Here is a 20,932-nt window from a genome sequence, read left to right as displayed (position 1 = left end):
AAAAAAATTAAGAAAATTTTAAGTGTTTAAAATTTTTTTAAAAATTATTAGAGTGGTAAACTAGAGCAAAACACTGGTGTTGATTTGCTTGCTATATAGATATTTTTTTTAATTAAAGAAGCTATGAGTTTATAGAAGAATCACGTATAGCATACAGGATTCCCATACACCTTGCATTGCTGTGGAACAGTTTTTACAATTTATATGCAATCCTTTCCATCACTGGTCCCCAACTGTGTCTCTGGATTCCTAGGACTCTCTCAGCATAGGTGAGGCTTGGAATGGGGCAAATCCTTTCATTTTACTGGGAAGGCCTCTGGAATCTAGAAACCTTAAATGGCATGTTTGGTTCATGATCCTTCGCACTGTGCCCAGGACCCCAAATGTAATCTTTCCTTCTTATTCTGTGCCCAGGAAACAAGCAAACCCTGTTAACTTTCAAAACTAAAGTATCTGTTTTAATTTTCTGGCTAAGTTTCTTAGCCTCTGCTCTTTCTTCTAAGAGGTTTTATCTTGATTTGCTGATTAATTAGCACTTATGCATCTCATGTGTCATATAGACCCTTCTGTCCTATGGTTTAGCTCCCTACTGATAAATTAGGATATATTTGAAAGAATCATACACTCTATGGCAGAAGGATATATTTCAAGATAAATTTGAAATAATGCAATAGAATATGGAGCATTATTTGCCTACTTGGGAGTAAGAGATATATTTATATAAACACTTTGATTTCAACATTTTTGGGAACCCTGGATTTAGATACAAGAGTTTGTATGTTCTACTACTTTTTTCCCCACCTTTTGTCTATTTTCCCACAATATTTGAAATAAGAAATGAATGTTGTTATCATCTTATATTCAATAGGATGACAGCTCAAAGCATTTTCATAACCTCATGAATAGACTGCTCAGGAAATCCTTTGTACTATATTTCCAGAGGCTATGTAAATTTACTGTTCCTTTTCAAGTATAAATCAGTGAGGTTTGATTAAAGGATAGAGAATGAGATTTGCTAAAATATGTCCTTGTTAACCGCATGTGAGGTTTCTGTAATCAGTGGAAAATCTCTTCCCTAACTTGCCAACCTGGCAGAAAACAATCTTATGTAGTCTTCTCTATTAATCTGATCACTTGAAAGTGGAGAGCTTTATGTCCTTTAATATGGAAGGAAGTTGGGATTTGTGTAGTTTCGAAAGAATAACTTAAGTCAATGACATGATGCTTGTTTTCAATAGCATCAAGGATACTACTGTATATTTAAGAGTGCCTATACACAAGGAAAATGGTATCATTGATATGGAGACAGTGGTCACGGGAGTTGCTGAGGTCAGGGAGAGGGAAGAATAGGGGTGATATGGGAGCATTTTTGGGAATTGGAGTTGTTCTGAATGATATTGCAGGGACAGATGTAGGACATTATATATCCTGCCATAACTCACTGAATGGACTGAGGAAGAGTGGAAACTGAAATGTAAACTATAATCCATGTGGTGTAACAGTGCTCCAAAATGTATTCATCAAATGCAATGTATGTGCCACAATGATGAAAGAGGTTGCTGATGTGGGAGGAGTGGTGTGAGGAGTGTGTGTGTATATGGGAACCTCTCACTTTTTAATGTAACATTTTTTGTGATCTATATATCTTTAAAAAAAGATACATAGATGACTAAATTGCTATAAAAAAGATTAGAATTATAACAAAATATAAAATATTTATGTACTATCTTCTGTATGTACTATAAACTGATATTATATAAAAATCTACTCCCCCCCAAAATAATAATAAAACATCCTACTATAAAGAAAAAAGAAAAATAATTTGATCTTTTGTTGATCTCTGAGCACTGAGTTCCATTGTAACCACATTTATGATAGATATGGCTACACTAGAAATGAATGAATTTTTCTAATTATCTCCTGCAAAATGGATAGCTGATATGTTTTATTATTATGTGTGCAAATAGAACTGGGTGCAGAAAAAGAATAGTTTCCCAAGTTATTGATTATCCCCAAGTTCTAGTCACTCTTCAACTGTACTCACCTATTCTCTGGGGATAGTAGGGGTAGGGGAACTCTGTAAAACAGTTTGCCTTTGTTGCTCTCATTGTCCTTACTCCCATTTCCACTCAGGTGTTTTTTTCCTCTCTTCTCATTGTCCCAGCCCCAAAAAGAAGCCTCTTCTGCATCTTTCTTCAAATTGATATTTATAATACGTATTTACCAGTGAGGCATTAATTATAAGGATCCATGGTAGTTCTAAAAGGTATTGTTCATAAATATCATTCAATGGAATTCGTAAAGTACACATTCATGGTACACAACTCAAACTTTTTTTTGAATAAATAAGGAATGTATATTAGGAGTTGCCAAGGTTAGCAAGCTATGATTTTTGGAAAAGTTTACATAGATAGTGCTCCCTATAACAAGTCTTCAACTTGTGATAGATATGTCATCTGTCAAACATTCCCTATTTCAAACCCTTTGAGCTACTGCCTTTGTACCTACTCACAAAGCAAATCTTTCTTCTTCTCAATGTCCCTTTCACTGGGTCATAAAAGATAGAGAAGGATTCTTTTAAATTATCTATTCACACATATCCCAGAAGCCATTTATTCACTGAACCTTCTATCTCCTATCTGCTCTTAATTGTTTGCATTATATCCATAAATATCAGTAAATAGAACAGAATAATCTTTTTCTACTAAGAAGAGGAGATAGCCAAATAATGTAGCATAATAAAAAATAGACATTATATTATCTTTTATAAATACTAAAGAAAAAGTCAGCATGGTAAGGAAGCTTAGGAATATGAATCTGGAGGGACAAGTTTTAAGTAGGGTGGTAAAGGTAGGCTGAAAAAATCACATTTGAAAGATTTGAAAGAGGCAAGAGGTAGGTATATGGGGAAAGAGTATTCCACACATAGGGAACAGAGGGTGTGAATATCTTAAGGTAAGAGTGCCTGCTATGTTCAAGAATGCCAGGATGCCTAAAGTATACTGAAGAAGGTGAGTAGTCTCTGAGATTTCAAATCCTACAAAGTCTTTTGATGTATTGTGAGGACTTGACATTTACTATAAATGATATCAGGAGTCATTGGAAAGTTTTGAGCAGAGAAGTGAAATATTCTGCCTTAACATTTCAGAAACAAAATGATTACTTAGGGTGCTGGGTCAAGAATAAAGTTTAAAAGGTCAAGGTGGAAGCCAGGAAATCATTTATAAAGACATTTCCTGGCAAGAGAAAACGGTGTCTTAAACCAGAGTGGTAGCAATGGAAGTGGTGCAGAATTGGTAGATTATATTTTATGCACTTTGAAGAGAGAACCCCACATTATTTCATAAAAAATTAATGTGGAGAGTAAGTAAGAGAGGGATCAGAGCTAAAAATGATTCCAAGTTTTGTACTTAGCAACTGGAAAGATAACGATAGGGATAAAAGAGTTAAGTTCTGGACTCATTAAATGGAGATTTAATGGATGCAGTGGATATAAGCATCTTAATTTCAGGAGAGAATTCTAGGCAAAAGACACAAATATGGACTTTTAAGTATTTAGTGTATTTGAAACTATAAAAGAGAATGAGATCACAGAGAGTGAGTTTGAATAGACAGGTGAAAATGATAAAGGACTGAGTACTTGGGTATGCTAGCATTAAGAGAAAATCAGAAAGAGAAAATACAGGCAAAGGAAAAAAGAATGGAATGACAAGAAGGGTAGGACTAAAACCAAGAGAGAATTGTCCTAGAAGTCAAGTGGGAAATCAAACACATGAGTATGAAGGAGGAAGCTGATAGAAAAATATGATGAAAACAAAGAATTGACTAGTGGTTATAACAATGAGGAGGATTTTGGTGACAAGAGAAGTTCTGGCATAACCTTATGAGCAAATGCAGAACTGAATTATGTTTAAAAGAAAGCAAAAAAGGAATTGGAGACAATAACTATAGACAAGTTTTTAGAGGAGTTTCATTGCAACTTCTATCTAGTGATAGAAGATAAAGTTTTTATTTTGTTTTGTCATTTTTTTAAGGTTGAAGAAGTGAGAGAATGGTGATGAGAATAAATTAAACAGAGTGAAAAATGATTTTGTAGATGAAAAAAGGAGAACTGTTCCAATAATATATTCTAATATGGGAGAGGGATAAGTTCTAGTGCTACCATGTGAGTGGATTGCTTTTAGAGATCACAGAGTTGATCCATAGTAATAGGTGGAGGAACCCAACAGGTCAGAACAGTATTGTAGGTGTCCATTGTAGCAGTGACTTGTAAAAATAAAAAGTGATGTTCAGTAAAGCTGAGGCTGTGCCAAGAACTAGGGTAAGACAATGAGGGTGAAGAGATGAGGGAAGGTGGAGGACAGGATAATTAGTGAAGAGGATTTCAAAGAACTGAGTACTTAGATATTAGAAGACTCATCCATGTATTTAGGAAGCATAAAGACCAGTTTTGAAGAGAATAACACTGATCCAGAAGCTGAAACTATTAACAAAAATGAAGAACAATGACCTGAGGGCCAATGGATGGCACAGTATGTAATAGCTGAGAGAATTTAGAGATGGCGTAATGGGGGTTGTCTAAGGACAGTGATGAAGAGGACACTTAACTCTTCAGGTCCATTTATGGCAAAAGTTTCTCACTCTTTCTTGTTGCTGGATTCTTTCCTAACCCTTAAGGATTCTATTATACCTGCCAAAGCTTCTATAGCTAGTATCTGCATTAAAATATCATAGTCAAACATTTTAAAACATGATTTCTCTTTTCTTCTAATCCCCTAATCTATACAGTTGCAGTGACTAATGTGGTAATAATGAGTTCTTCAATAATTGAATTTTTCAAATAGAAAATGAAGAATTGTTTTTCAATAATGTAGAAAAAGAAACTCCTCTATTGAATTGGATATCTGTCTGGAAAGCCTGCTAATTTCTATCAAATTTTAAGACTGTGCATATAAACAGGATGTATTCCAGGAAGTGGAGCATTAGATGAAGTGGAACAAAATGAGATTGTTGTTTAATTTTACTTTTTATAAATATTTCAGTATTGAATATTAGAAATCCCTCATTTTTAAAAAATTCTGTGTATGTGTTGCATGTCCTGGCTATAGTTTTCTTCCAACTAGTAACCATTAAATAGTTGATCTATCCTAAAGAATACAGCAATGTTCATTATAACCCTCATAGCATCAAAAGATGTTCAACAATCTCAAACTGATTGCTGATTTTTATCCTCTATTTATTTGGGCATTTTATTGAATACACTCTGAGAAGCTCCAAATTTTGCTTTTTTAAAAAAATCATCATATGGATTTTCTCTTTGTTCTTATGTATTTCTTTATTTAGAATATTCATTTGCATATCAACTAGATCAATATTATAGGTAGAATACCAAAAAATGAAAGGGAGTGAACTCTATATAATAATAAATACCATTAATTGCTGATCATGCTTATTTCAGATAACTATAACATCAAATTAATGGCTGAAAAAAATTGCCATTTGGGATGTACAGTAATGTTTATTAATAAAGTACAGAGATCCACCTGCTTTACACATTTTTATTGGCTCAAAGAAAATGATAGGTCTCTAGTACCACCAAAATATATATGGCATTTCATGTAGAGGCAAATATGTTAATGATATACAATAATACAGTAATGATTTCCTCCTACATATAGCTTCCTACATATACCTCCATATGCAGGCAATTATTTACTGCTGTATCTAATTATCAAAGAGAAAGGACTTAGGAAATGGAGGAAATGAAAAACTGGCCAAGTGACTACTTTTTATCATATACTATGCTATGCATTTCATGTATAATATTTCATTTGATCTTTACAAAACAACTGAGAGGAAGATATGATTATGCTGATATTATAGGTAAGAAATATAACTATTATTAAACAATATGCCAGCAGTGTGTTAGAAGATTCATTTGAGAATCAAACCTAGGTTATTCTGAAGCAAGAGCCCATCCTTTTTTTTTTTCCAAGACATGATCTGAGTTGCTTTTGTTAAAAGACTAGCCCATATAGCTATCTTGAATCTTATAAATTTGCATTGCACTGAGGAGAAGGAGCAGGAGATGAGAAAGAGAAAGCAAGCAAGATGGTGTGTGCACATGTATGAATACATACTTTATGAAACACAATAATGAGACTATAGCTTCATTTCGATTTAACTTTGTCTTTGAATTTTGGAGTTGAGAGTTAAAGATTATTGATATATTAAAACTAAACAACTGTAGCAGTTTGAGATTATTTATGAATCCCCAAAAGAGAGATTGCGTTTGTAAATTATTGTATTTCTCTGGATGTGATGTCCTTTGAATGCATTAGATTCAGCTGACATGTCTTGATTAAATTACCTGTTAAGATTAGGGCTTTGATTCAACCATGTCAGTAGGCCATGACACAGATTGAGTCCCCAACCCCTTGATGGGCTGTTATAAACAGACACTCATTCAAGATGACACAGGAAGAGGAGAAAGTTCTCTCATGTTTGACCCTGGGCTTCAGGGAGAGAGGAGCCATTTGCCCAATAGCTTGCAGTTAAAGAGAACAGAGAAGCTGAGCAGCTAAGAAGGCCTGAAAAGAAACAAGTCCTGTGCCAGAGACTGATATAGGAAGCCTTGAGAGACCAGGCAGAGATTGCTTGCCATCTTGCTTCAGCACGTGGCAGCTGACTTTGGTGAGAAAGTACCTTGAGTTGTACTTTCCATGACCTTGGGACTGTAATCTTGTACCTCAAATAAATACACTTTATAAAAGTCAACAGATGTATGGTACTTTGCATCAGCATCCCTTTGGTTGACCAAAACATCATCTATTTGAATATTTTCTATATGGAGCTAGGCAAATGATAACTTATGCACAACTAAAGGTAACTTTCCTCAGACATCAGAAGGTCCTACATGTATGGACAGAGGAGACACAAGGCAGAACGAGTAAGCCCACTCAGGCTTTCAAACATGATTAGGGAGTACTGGTGCAAATATTTGGGGCATGTTTCATGGTAAGTGGAGCTCAAAGCACGACACTTGGAACAAGATAAAAAAAAAAAAACAGATATTAGCAAGGGACTGAGTTTTGTAATGAGGAACAAGGCAAAGAGCCAGGTGATGGAACCAGGTTGACAAAGAGTAACCCACAGCAAAGATGATGATAACTGAATCACTGAATAGACAACAGCATAAAGCCCCGTATATCTTCCATTCCAATGGGAATAAAAGTTTCCAGAGTCTGACAAAGGACCTGGCACACCTTGATGATTCAAAGTAGATAGGTTGATCGATGTGGGAACAGCAAACGGGGTCAGTCTTTGGAGAAATGATCATATTCAAAAATTTGACTGTGGCTCAAGCTAATTCCACAAGAGTTCTCTGTTATAACCTAAATTTCTAAAATAAGCTTATAAAAACCCACTTAAAGAGGATTTATCAATGTTTATAGATTAAGATTTAAATGGGATTCACCATGAGGTATGTGTAGAAATCCATACATTTTGTAGGAGTCTTATGGAAGAGACAGTATTGATCCAAGTGATATGAACTTATTTTTCATGAGTCTTTTTTATTTGTTTTCTTCCTACTTCTAGGAGAAAATAGATCATATTGGTCTTTCCAAAATGATGTTCTTATGCAGATGATATAAAAATTTTGTTTTAAATAGAGCTCCCTAACACTAGTTTTATTTATTTATTAAAAACTTATTTTGACTGAAAACATAGAGAGGCTCTCAGGGTTGCTCGCATATAAAGAAAAATATTATTCCTACTACTAAACAAAGTGAAAAAAATCTCAGCCAAGAGATATTAATTAACAAGTGGTGTTTTCTGAACCTAAAATTACTGAAGCAGATTTTCCCAGAGAAATCCTAGTACTCTGTACACAGAATGGGGGCTGTGCCACCCTGCAAGACATCTGCTTGACTCAGGCAGATTTGGCAACACTTACCAACTCACTGGAAGTGAGTCAAAACTCAATCTGGGGAAGTGGATGTGGCTCAAAATTGAGCTCCTGTCTACCATATGGAAGGCCCTGGGTTCACTTCCCAGGGCCTCCTTGTGTAGGCAAGCTGGCCCTTGCCCATGGAGAGCTGATGGCCTGCACCTATGGAGAGCTGGTGCAGCGAGATGATGTAACAAAGGGAGACAGGCAGACACAGAAGAAAGCGCAGTGAATGGACAAAAAGAGCAGACAGCAAGCAAGCCACAAGGGGGGGAGGGGAGATAAATAAATAAAAAATCTCCAACATCAAACCCTTTTCCCCGTTCCCCAGCAATGATCTTTTTATATGTTCATGTTATAATTGCTGCAGCTGACGTACAAATATTGAAACATTGCTATCAAACATGGTTCCATTTTGATTTACATTATGGTTTATATTTTAGACTGTACAGTTTTCTAAATTTTTAGTTACCTTATGTTTTACATTATGGCTTACATTTTAGCCTATAGACTTTTATAAATTTTTGATGTAATTTAACATGTCCTATATCCATCATCACCATCTGAGGGTCCACAGGATGGAGGAATAAAATATGGATTAGAATGGACTTACTGATATTCTACTATAGAACTATTGTGACTAGTAAAGGAAGAAATTGTAGCACTGAAGGGGAGAAAGTGGTCATCATAGTTGCTGAGGGCAGGAAGAGGGAAGAAGCGATATGATGTGGGGGCATTTTCAGGACTTGGAGATATCCTAATGATATTGCTGGGACAGATGCTGGACATTATATATCCTGACATAACCCACTGAATGGACTAGGGGAGAGTGTAAACTACAATGTAAACTATTATCCATGTGGTGCAGCAGTGCTCCAAAATGTATTCACCAAATGCAATGAATGTGCCACAATGATGAAAGAGATTGTTGACGCAGGAGGAGTGTGTGTGGGGTACATAGGAACCTCATTTTTTTAAGATTTATTTCTTCATTTATTTCTCTCTTCTTCCCACCCCCGCTCCCGCCCTCCACCCCCCACCCTAGTTGCCTGTTCTCTTTGTCTATTTGTTGTGCCTTCTTCTTTGTCCGCTTCTGTTGTCAGTGGCACGGGAATCTGTGTTTCTTTTTGTTGCATCATCTTGTTGTGTCAGCTCTCCATATGTGCGGCACCATTCCTGGGCAGGCTGCACTTTCTTTTGTGCTGGGTGGCTCTCCTTACAGGATGCACTCCTTGCACGTGGGGCTCCCCTACGTGGGGGACACCCCTGCATGGCACAGCATTCCTTGCACGCATCAGCACTGTGCATGGGCCAGCTCCACACGGGTCAAGGAGCCCAGGGTTTGAACTGTGGACCTCCCATGTGGTAAACCGACACCCTAACCACTGGGCTAAGTCTGTTTCCCATAATATTTTTTATGTGTGTGATCTATGTACTTTAAAAAAATACAATAAAAAAATGATGGTGGTGAAGGATGGGAATAGGGTATATGGGAAGCTCTTATGTTTTTTTTAATGTAATATTTTGTATGATCTATTAACTTAAAAAAAGATAATTAAAAAATAAAATAATAAAAAAGGGAAAAAATCTTTATTAAAAAAACAAAAATCCCCACCTCAGTCTGGACCACAACAGACTGCTCCAGACACTTTAAAATAATCCCTTCACATAATATCACCAACACAAAACTAATTCTTCAACCAACTTTCCTGACTCCATTTCTTACCAATGCATAAAGAGAAGATTTAATAAGCAATTTTGAATACTTCTCTCTCTAGGTCCATAAATTGATATATTAAACTTTGTGCCTAAAATGCAATAGAAGATAAAAGTTTTGATTTTTCAGATATGCCAGAAAAGTAAATGCTTTCCCCACTTTTTCTGAATGCAGTCCCTACTTTCTTTCCTTTCCTTTTTTTTCCTTCTTTTTAAGACTTTGCAGAATACCATTAATATGCCTCTGGAAGATCTCCAGCATACTTATAAAAGGACAAGCATAATTTCTCCCTAAAGAAGAGCAAATTCGTTTGTCCTCAAGTAAGGTGCTGATTAATCACTAAGTTAAATTTTGTCTACTGAGAGAAAATTTACTACATCTTTCTAACTTCTCTAAGATAAACCATAATTTCCCCCTTATATTTAATAGAAAATTATTTGAAAACTTCAAATGTATACTGGATATTATTTTTTACACTGTGTCTTGAAATGCTAAGACAATTATAGGAAAGAAGAGTCTTATTTATGTTTGAATTTGAGTTGTGATTATGATACCTCAATGAAGGTTATACAAAAGAAATTAACTGAAATAACTTTTGTATGCTTGTGCATTTTAAACACAAGTGGAGATTTGTCTCTGTGCTTCTGAAATCATTCTACTGATAAATTATTTTTGGATTTGATTTCCTTTCTAGATATTCTGGAAATAGCTACTTACACTGGAATGATAGCTAAGCACCTATTATGTGCCAGGAATCATTAAGTGGTACTCTACATTCGGATATATTTTTCACCATGACCTTTTGAAACAGAGAGAAGGCACAGAGTTATTAAAGGATTGTCTAAATTACTATTGCTGTTAAAAGGATATCCACTTTTCATATCTTATCTTGGAAAATTTATAAGGAATTATCTCTAAATATACAACTTTTACCTATGTCTTTACTTTGCTACAGAATCAAGCAACTGCTTTTGAAGTTTCAGTTGTCAGCTGAATATTTCTTTAATGCATTATGGTTGTGGGGTGATATTATTTAGCTCTCTATATAGTGTTATTTCACTCAAATTGTATTTATTTTTTACAAAAATGAACTATCAAAAACATGAAGTCAATGTAAAAAGAGTACCTCAAGCTATCAAATAGATTTGGAACCAGATAGATCAAACAACTGGTTATTTTATAATTTACTATTGTTATTTTTCTTGTTGTTGTCCTTTAAACCAGTTATAATTGGGTCAATTATAGTCAGTTGTTAAAACTTTTCAGAAAGATGGTTAAAACAGTGGTTAACATTTTACAAATGTATAGTTTGTGGTGGCAGAAAAATAACTAGAGAAACAGTATCTAATTTCTTGGACTTTCAGATCAGTTCTTATGAACAGAATTATCCTAACCTGTTTGCTACAATGGAAAAATTACCTTAGTGATAACTTCTTTACCTAATGTTCTGTATGGATTAAAATATAGTTTTATTGAATATTATAGCAAATGATCAATCCAGAGGGAAAAATATGTGTTAAGCATTCCAAGCAATGTATCCAAATACTTTTCTTATTATGTTTGTTTCTGGATACTGATGGGAATTCAAAACAATGAAGGCATTTTGTTTGGCAAATAATAGAAGTTAAAGGCAAAACTTACCACAAACATCTTGTTAGTATAATTGGAAAGAACTCAGTGGCTTATAGATTATCATGTAATTGTTATTACTGTGTCCATCATATAGTTTTCATGGATACAGTTTAAATAGAAGTTTTCTCTGCAGTCACTTAGAAAAATTTTCAATGCTTTATGATCTATGACCCAGTTTGTTTAGTTCTTGTTTTAAGTAATCTTACAAAGATCTCTCAGTATGGAAACAACTTGTTCTGTGCCTTGCTAAACTAGCTTGAAAATGCCCTTCTCTATCTCTGTGGATTCACAGCAAAAAAGTTTGTCTGGGGACTGGATGGAGAAGAACTCACTCCTTCGGTCAATTCCATTCTTAACTAGCTATGTAACTGATTCAAATTATATCACTTCTATACATCTCAGTTTTCCTATCCAAAACCTATCATGTTGAACCATATGAACTCAGAGGTGCTCTCAACTCTGATCCTTTGCCAACCACCTTTAGTGGTCTATCAAGATGGAGTATCTCAGCTTCCATTTCTCCTGTCATTATGTCATATAGCTCAAGAATTGAAATTTATTGTCTTTATTCTTTCAGTAATCTTTTAGCTAATCATTTATTGTGACCTCCATGCTTCTCAGTAGCTGGTTACATTTCTGACTGTTTTAAATAAAACAAATATCTGCTGTATATATTGCTTCTTCCTCAAACCCTGATATTGGGATGATGACGTTGTGGTAGTAGTTGTGGTGAGTTACACACACAGAGTAAATAAGCAAGAACTAGGTTTAATTCCTAGTTCTGTCACTTGCAAGTGCTGATGATATTGAGCACATTCTGTACATAACATCTATTTCAATTTCTTTCCAAGATGCTGTTAAACCTACATTTCCCAAATTCTCTTGCAATTATAGTTCTAGCTAAAATAATTTTCATCTTTAAATGTGTGTAAATGATAGGAATTTGAGCTAAAGTTGGAAGAGGGGCAAGGCATGAGATTTCCATTTTTCATGCAGAGATGTTGAGGTGGTGAAGTCATCAACTTAAGAATCACTTCCTTATTGAGTAAGTGGGCTTGGTGTCATGGCAGGAACATCATCTCCCATGGTGATCCAGTTTGAGATGGGGAAAATAGCATTTATCACAATACCTCAATTGCAGTTATTTCTTGCTGCATAACAGGCAAAACATAATGGTGCAAAGCAATAATTTTATTATCATGAATTCTATGGCTTCGGAATTCAGAAAGAGCACCTTGGGTTAGCCTGTCTCTGCTGTAAAATATCTAGGATTTCATCTCAGAGGACTTGATTTAAGGAGTGATTCAATACTAAGGCACCACTATCATCTGAGAACTCATCCATTCATTCACAAGTCTGGAATCTGGGGGAGAGGTCTTGAAGAATAGTAAACCATAGTGCCTACACATACACCTCAATGTGACTTGATCTCTTCATGGCATGGCAGCTTACATGGTGGCTCAGGTTTCCAACACAAATATTCAAGAAAATAAGTTAGAAACAGCATCATCACCTTTTATGACTTACCCTCAAAAGTCACACATTGTCATTTTAACACATTCTGTTGGTTACAAGTGAATCACAAGCTTATCTAGATTCAAATATCTGTGAGATAGATTAAACTTCTTCAGAGGAGAGTTGTTGAGGAATTTGTAGCCTACTATGCTGATGAAAACATACATTTGCTTATATCTATGAGGGTATTAGTAATAGATTATTTTTAAAATTATCTATTCCATGGATAGCTTTAAGTAGCTTTTTTTTTGCCTCTGATTTGTTTTGGTATTTATTTTCCCCATAAAGTCTCCTTAAGATATCTGGCAGCTGATTGTAGGGTCTGAATGTCTGGGAATAGCTTGTCAATATAGAAACTTACTGTAAGGAACTCTGGGTGAGATGATTGTTATGGAAGTCCATTTTTCATAACCTTGGTGTGTTACTCTGGAGTTGTCAAAGTCACAAGGGAAGAGTCTTTAATCTCAGTCTCATGCCTGAGAGCAAAGACCTGGCTATCAGTTTTCTGGATGCCCATAATTTGTTGGGCATAGGGCAGTTATAGAGAAAGAGGTACAGATCATATATGACTAAGCATTTAAAATTATTAATCGAAGTGTTAACATTATTGTAAAACATGTTCTACCCTCCCATCTAAAATGCATAGCTTCATAATGACGTGGAAAGCCAGGTTGATATTTAGACTTCATGAACGTCTCAGAATTCTTTGTCAGAACATGATGGAAAATGGAGAGCTGGCCTTCAGTCATTGGTCTGCATTTCTCTTCCTACCCCTAGCTTTGTGCTGCACTGTTAGGGACTTTCATGCCCTTGTGTCAGTACTTGCTCACTTGGATAAGATCTATGTATCTTCCCTGTACAAAGTCATATTTTATTCATCACTCAGACTGAATGCAGTGCAAACTAGTGGTGTTTTCCACCATCATGTAGATGATGTAGGAAAAATGCTTGTGCAGGACCTGAAAGTGAGTCAAGGATTTTGGGGAAGGGAATTCTAGGGTTTCAGGCCCTTGTAGTATGCTTTAAAAGGAATTGAGCCAAAGGAGGACACATAATCCTATTGGTGTTTCAGAGTTATTGTTCTATAGAGAGAGGCAAAGCTAGAAGAAAGTTAGTACAGGGCCATATAAAACTTTAGGGCTCAGGACAGGGGTCCTTTATGCCCAGATAAGATTGGTATAGGTCTGCATACTCTATGTTCAATCTATATATTTTCACTTAACCCCTATATGGTGGCTTAGAGTTATGTAACCTAGAAAAACATCTTCTTAGTCTTAATCCAACCTGTAGGTCTGAAAACATTGTAAACAGGACCTTCATAAGATGGTATTTTTGGCTAAGGTGGGACCAACTGAATAAATTCAGGCTTTAATCTGGATTACAGGAGTCCTTTATAAACAGAATGAAATTCACATAGAGGGAAAATAAATCACAGGAAGCAAGAAGTTGGGTCAATGGAACCTGGAAAAGAAAGGATAAAACACCCACCATGTACATTGCCATATGACAGAAAAGCTAAGGACCAAGGATCACCAGCAAGGAATGCACAGTCTTCTGGCAGAAAGCATCAATTTACTGATGTCTCAATTTTGGACTTCTCCTAGCCTCAAAATTGTGAACCAATAAATTCCTATTGTTTAAGCCATGGATCTAGTCAGGCTTTCAGTGGATATCATGATTGAAAATGCAGCTATCCAGGAAGGATCTCTGGAAACTCTTGTCTGTTTGGATTGCCTAAAAGGAAGTCAAGATTTTTGCAAAATTTAAAAGGAGCTTTAGATTATATGCATATTACATAAAAAATTTAGGGGATTCCCATATAGCCTACCCCTTCCCCCTCTCACACTTTCTGCCTTCAACAACATCTTTCATTAGTGTGGTACATTTGTTACAATTGATGAATACATATTGAAGCATTTTTACTAACCATGGTCTATAGTTTACATTGTTTTACACTTTGCACCACACAATTTTATAGGTATTACAAAATCTGTAATAACTGATATCTGTTATTGTAGTATCATGCAGAACAGTGTCTCAAAAATGCCCCATTTTACACCTATTTTTCCCTAACCCTCCCATCAGAGCCTCTGGTGACCATTGTCTTTATATCAATACTAAAAGTTTTAACATTACTAGAATAATAATAAATCTACTTTAGTCCATAATTTCATTCCCCCATTGTGTGTGTCTGTTCCTCTGTCTTGAGGATTTGGGGATGATGATGCCAATTCTGCATTTTACTGGAAAGGGGTTTAGATCCCATGGAGCAGATGGATTGAACTGTCCGGTGTGCCATTAAAGATACTCTTTGCATTGGGCATTGTACATCATCCTTTTATTAGTTGTCCTGGGTGAGTCCAATGAACTGGAAAGTAGATGTTGTCTGCAACTTTGTTGAGATTCAGGGCCCTCCTGCCATATGAATAGCTGGAAGGTTTAAGTCTCTGGACATATATTTAATGGGTATAGTGGTAATTATAGGTTCAAATAAATGGGATAGAAGAACCATGTGGGGGAAAATTATAAATGAGTCTAACTATGATACATTGGGGGAGATGGGTTATCATATATTCCAAGGTAAGGCCCACTGACAGAGCCCTGATTTCCTGGGGCTGTCTACCCTGTCTAGAGTGTCTAGATGTCTCTAGCAACCCCAGGAGCACCACAATTTGAGGCACTGTTTACTGTGGCAGACAGTGAGATCTTGAGATATGCATAAGCATAACCTCTGGAATGACATCTCAACTCACTTTGAAATCTCAGCCATAAAAACTCATTTGAAGTTAGTATTTTCCCCCTTTGGTCTAGATCTTTCTTCAAGTGAATTGTTAGTTGGCACTAACAATTCTCTTTGAGCCAGAGAAGCTCATCACTGGGAGTCATATCCCACATCAAGGGAATGCAGTTAATTTATTTGCTGAGTTTGTCTTAGAGAGAGGCCACATTTGAGCAAAAATGAGGCCAGGAAGAAACTCTTAGGTAATATGTATTACCAGACCAGGGTTCAATTTCACAAGAACAAGGTTCATAAATACAAGCACCAATATCAAGGACCTGGTGCATTGGTCCACCCTCCTTTTCTAGGCACTACCCATGTAATCCAGAGATTCTTACCATTCTATGAGAGAATGTTTCAAGTCTCATCAGAATGGAAATTCACTATTCTGCTGATTATTTTGTGAGTCTCTACCCACTGAAACAACACCCCATGGCCACATGAACACACTCACACTCCAGAGAGGCAAGCCCCATGGGTATTCCCCTCACACACATCCAACCACCACCAACATTCCAGATGAGGGACCCTCCCCTGCCAGAGCTGTATCCCAAAACCTCCCCCAAAACAAAGCCAACAACAAAAAAATAACAAAATTTAAAAATAACAACAAAAACAAGTATTTTTAAAAATGTTTTTGCATTGTACCTTTCATTTCTTATACGCCTTTTATCATGTATCATGTTTATCTAAGTATTTTCATACTTTGGTCAGACAGTTGTTAATTTTCCAAAATTAACTTATGTAAATCAGTAAGGATTCTTACTCTCTCCCAGGCAGAGATAATATTTAAAACAATCAGATATCAAGATGTTTTTTTCAGTGCTATCACTCAATTATATGATTACATGAATGGTAAGGAATATAAAATTGTGAGTGGAATTTATGCCATTTTTTTCTTAGTTGGGCAGGCTTTTTCCATTTTCCTTTCTTGCCTCTTGATCATGATTCCATACTGCCATACTACTTCTTCCATTATATAATAGTTTTAAAACTGTGAAATCTTTAAAACATGTTAATAAAACACCAAATTTGGATAATAGATATGTGACGCTAAACTTCAGGTTGTGCTCAGCACATCAACAGAGACAATAGTCAATGAGCAAATGCATATTTAAGAGAAAGGGAGAAAGAATATGGAGAAAATCAAACAATCAATTGATTCTAAAGTGTGGGTGCAGTGCATGTAATACCCTTCTCCCACAGTATCTTCCCTCAAGATTGAAGTGCTTATTGTCACAGCTACAGGAGTGTTGGTAACAGCTCATAGCTAAGACCCTCTCTGTTACTTGGCCTTGGTTGAAGAGAGCTGTCTTGCTCAAGGTTATAATTGGGAGGTATAGGAGCAAAAAGTATTGATTCCCTTTCTCCAATTTGAGACAAATCTGTAGAGTCATCCCAGCTCCAGTTAACCCCATATAATCAGCTAAGGACTTTGATTCAAGGTTATCACAATTCAGCCACCACCTTTTCCCAGTCATGCTTCCTTCATTTCTGCAAATGTGTTGAATTTGAAAACTGGCTTTTCCATTTCCGCAACAAAAGGGCATTGGAATTTTGATAGTGATTGTATTGAATCTGTAGGTTGCTTTGGGTAGTATATATGACTTACCAATACTAAATCTTGCATTCATGAACATAAGATGCCTTTCATTATTTAGGGCTTCTTTAGTTTCTTTCGGCTTTGTTTTGTAGTTTTCAGTATACAGGTTTTCATATCCTTTGTAAAATTTATTGTGAGAAATTTTGTTCTTAGGGGTTATATTGTAAATGGAATTGCTTTCTTGATTTACTTTTCAGATTGTTCATTGCTAGTGTATAGAAACACATGATTTTTGTTTGTTGATCTTGAAACATGAACCTGCTGAATGTGTTTATTAGCTCTAAGAGATTTTCGTAGATTCTTTGGGATTTTCTATACATAGGATAATATCATCTGTGAATAAATATATTTTTATTACTTCCTTTTGAATCTCCATGCCTTTTATTTATTTTTCTTGCTTAAATGCTCTGGCTAGATCTTTCAGTACATTATTGAACAGCAGTGGTGAAAGTGGGCAATTGTGTTTTCTTGATCTTAGAATAGGTTGCTGTCATGTACCACTGAGTGCAGCTGAGAATTTTTCATAGAAGTCCTTTGTCATATTGAGGTAGTTCCCTTCTATTTCTAGTTTTCTGGGTGTTTTGTTTTTCCCTAACAAAAGGTTATAAATGATGCATTTTTTCCTTTGTTCTTTTTTTTTTCTTTCAAAACATGATTTTATTTTATTTTGTAGTTTTTTCTCTCTTCATTTTTTTATAAATGTTACATTCAAAAAATATAAGAGGTCCCATATACTCCCCTACCCCCCTCACCCCACTCCTCCTGCATCAACAACCTCTTTCATCATCATGGCACATTCATTGCATTTGGTGAATACATTTTGGAGCACTGCTGCTCCACATGGATAATGGTTTACATTGTAATTTACACTCTCCCCCAGTCCACCCGGTGGGCCATGGCAAGACATGCAATGTCCAGCATTGGTCCCTGCAGTACCACCCAGGACAACTCCAAGTCCTGAAATTGAGCCCACATCACATCTCTTCTTCCTTCTCCCTACCTTCAGCAGCTACCATGGCCACTTTCTCCACATCAATGCTACAATTTCTTTCATTTCTAATCACAATAGTTCCATAGTAGAATATCAGTAAGCCCACTCTAATCCATACTCTTTTCCTCCATCATGTGGACCCTGGGATGGTTATGTCCACTCCACCTCTATATGAGAGTGGGCTTTGATTCCACATGGATGATGGATGCAATTCTCCTGCTTGCAGTTGTAGGCACTCTTGGCTCCCTGGTGTGGTGGTTGACCTTCTTCATCTCCCTGTTAGCTGGCCAGGGTAAGTCCAATAAACCAGAGGGTAGGCATTGCAAGTCTGCTGAGGCTCAGGGCCTGGCTGTCACATGGACAGTCCAGAGATTCAGGTCTCCTGAATATACACCAACCCCAGCACCATCCATAGGTCCAGTAAGAGTGACAGAAGAGGCATGTGTAAAAAGGTCACATGTGAGTCTAACTCCACTCAGGAACACAAACTTGCCACTGTACATACAGGGCAACACTTACTGCAGTGATGAAAGGCAAAATGTCAAAAACAAAGCTTTTTCATTTTTTGATTTTTGATATCCCAATTTATTTTTACTTTATTTAATTTTTCTAAATTAGTATGTATTCTATATCTAGTCTTTAAACACATCATATATTCCATTTTACTATTAATGGAATTTGGCAATATATTAGGCTTCATTTTTGAAGAAGTTTTGGACCACAGAGAGGTTCAACTATGGCAGGGTAGGAAAACTGGTGTGGGGTGTTATTGATGGGGGGCACATTTTTGGAAGGAGTTCTCCAGGACATGTATACAGGGTACATAAAAATGTTTGGATATTTTCATAGCAGCTACAGTTAAAAACAACACCTGAGGGAATGCTGAGTTCCTAGCCAGGGGATCTCTATCACTTCTCCAATGGAAGAGCAACAATCCTCCAAGTGCAATGGCAAAGACTAATAAAGAAGGATGGTCCAACAGTGAGCCCTTGATACTGATGACTATGCTTATGAGCCTGTGTGCTTGAAATTTCAACTAGGCCTAGAACTGCATGGTGCCTAAGAGTTACCTCCTGAGAACCTCCATGTTGCTCAAATGTGGCCACTCTCTAAGCCAAACTCAGCATGTAAATGCATTACCTTCCCCCAATATAGGACATGACTCCTGGGAATGAGCCTCCCTGGCACCGAGGGATTACTACCAAGCCCACTGATGATGTAAATAGGAAAAGATCTTGAATAAAAGGGTCAACTCAGACCAGCAGAATATTTCAGCCTACATGTAATAACAGGTGTTAAAAACTGCTTGTTGACATTGAATAAAAGGGGGAAATGGAAAGGACAAATGAGTTTATATGGCTATGAGTCTCCAAAAAAGAATCTGGAGGTCATCGGAGGAGTTGTGCTTATGCATGCCTCATCAGGGTCCCAGAGACAGCCAAAGTAGATAAAACCCCAGGTACTGGTTCTCCTGAGGGCTACAGAGACCCACATGTTCTATGGTCGTGGCAGATGGCTCTGGAGTTCAGTGACATATCTTTTAATGTGGTTTATTGCAATATTGATCTTCTCCAATTGGACCTTACATTTCCAGGATATATACCACTTAGGCATGGTGTACAATCCTTTTAACCTGCTGTTGTATTCAGTTAGCTTGTATGTTCTTCAGGATGTTTGCATCTATATACATAAGCTATATTGATCTGAAGTTTTCTTTACATATGGTGTAATTTTATGACTTTGATATTAGGATAATATTGGCTTATAGAAAAAGTTAGGAGGTGTTTTCTCCTCTTCTATATTTTGGAAGATTTTGATCAAGATTGGTGTTAATACTTTTAGTGTTTGATAGAAGTCACCATTAAATATATGAGCCACTTAATGAATGTGCATGTCTTCCTTGCACAGGGACCCTACTCATCTTCTCTGTATCATTCAAATTTTAAGATATGTGAGCATGGTAGGCAGAATTTTTAGCTAAATCCTCTGCTAATTTAAGCCCTATCTTCTGTTTTTATATGCCCTAAATAATACAGGGGACTGTAAACATAATGGATTTTCTCCCATAATTATTTTACCCTATAAGTCAGAAAAGATTTTGCAGATGTAATGAATGTCTCAAATCATTTGACTTTAAAATAGGGAGATTGTTTAGGTGGACCTGACCTAATTACCTGAGCCCTGTAATTCTGAATTTAGAGGTCAGAAAGAATAGAAAGTCAGATATTTGAAGCATGAGAAAGAATTAATATGTATTTACTGGTTTCAAGATGGAGGGAGCCACATGTCTAGGAATGTGGTTACTCGGGATCGAATTATGTTCCTACATAGACATATCAAATCCTAACCTCAGATCCTGTGGGTATGAACCCATTTGTAAATAGGATCATCTTCAAAGATCCTATTTAGATAAGGCCAACTTGAATCAAGGTGGGCCTTAATCCAAATAGCTGGTCATTGTAAGCAAAAAGAAATTGGACACAGAAATAGAAGCCAAAAGTCAGAAACTGTCAGGAAATAAGGCAATTCACCTTGTGGCAGAGGCAGATATGCAGGCCAGGAACCCCAAATACTGCTGACAAGATATAAACAGAGCACTCAGACTTCCAGAGAAAACATAGCCTATCAAGACCTTCATATTGGACTTCTAGCCTTCAAAACCATGAGATAATAAATTTCTGTTGTTTAAGCAAACCCGTTTTATATTTGTCATAGCAGCCCTGGCAAACTGAGACAGTAGGCTT

At 36.3% G+C, this 20,932-nt stretch overlaps 1 non-coding gene across 1 annotated transcript; it reads right to left on the bottom strand.

Moving 5' to 3' along the window:
- Positions 1 to 20,051: 20,051 nt before the first annotated feature.
- Positions 20,052 to 20,156, bottom strand: LOC111762817 (U6 spliceosomal RNA). Its single transcript, XR_002795837.1, has one exon. It is a non-coding gene; the product is annotated as a U6 spliceosomal RNA (small nuclear RNA).
- Positions 20,157 to 20,932: the final 776 nt, after the last annotated feature.

This window comes from Dasypus novemcinctus, chromosome 11, assembly GCF_030445035.2.
Source record: "Dasypus novemcinctus isolate mDasNov1 chromosome 11, mDasNov1.1.hap2, whole genome shotgun sequence".
Classification (NCBI taxonomy): domain Eukaryota; kingdom Metazoa; phylum Chordata; class Mammalia; order Cingulata; family Dasypodidae; genus Dasypus; species Dasypus novemcinctus.
Note: the sequence above shows the minus strand (reverse complement) of the source record. Positions and strands in the feature narration are given on the sequence as shown.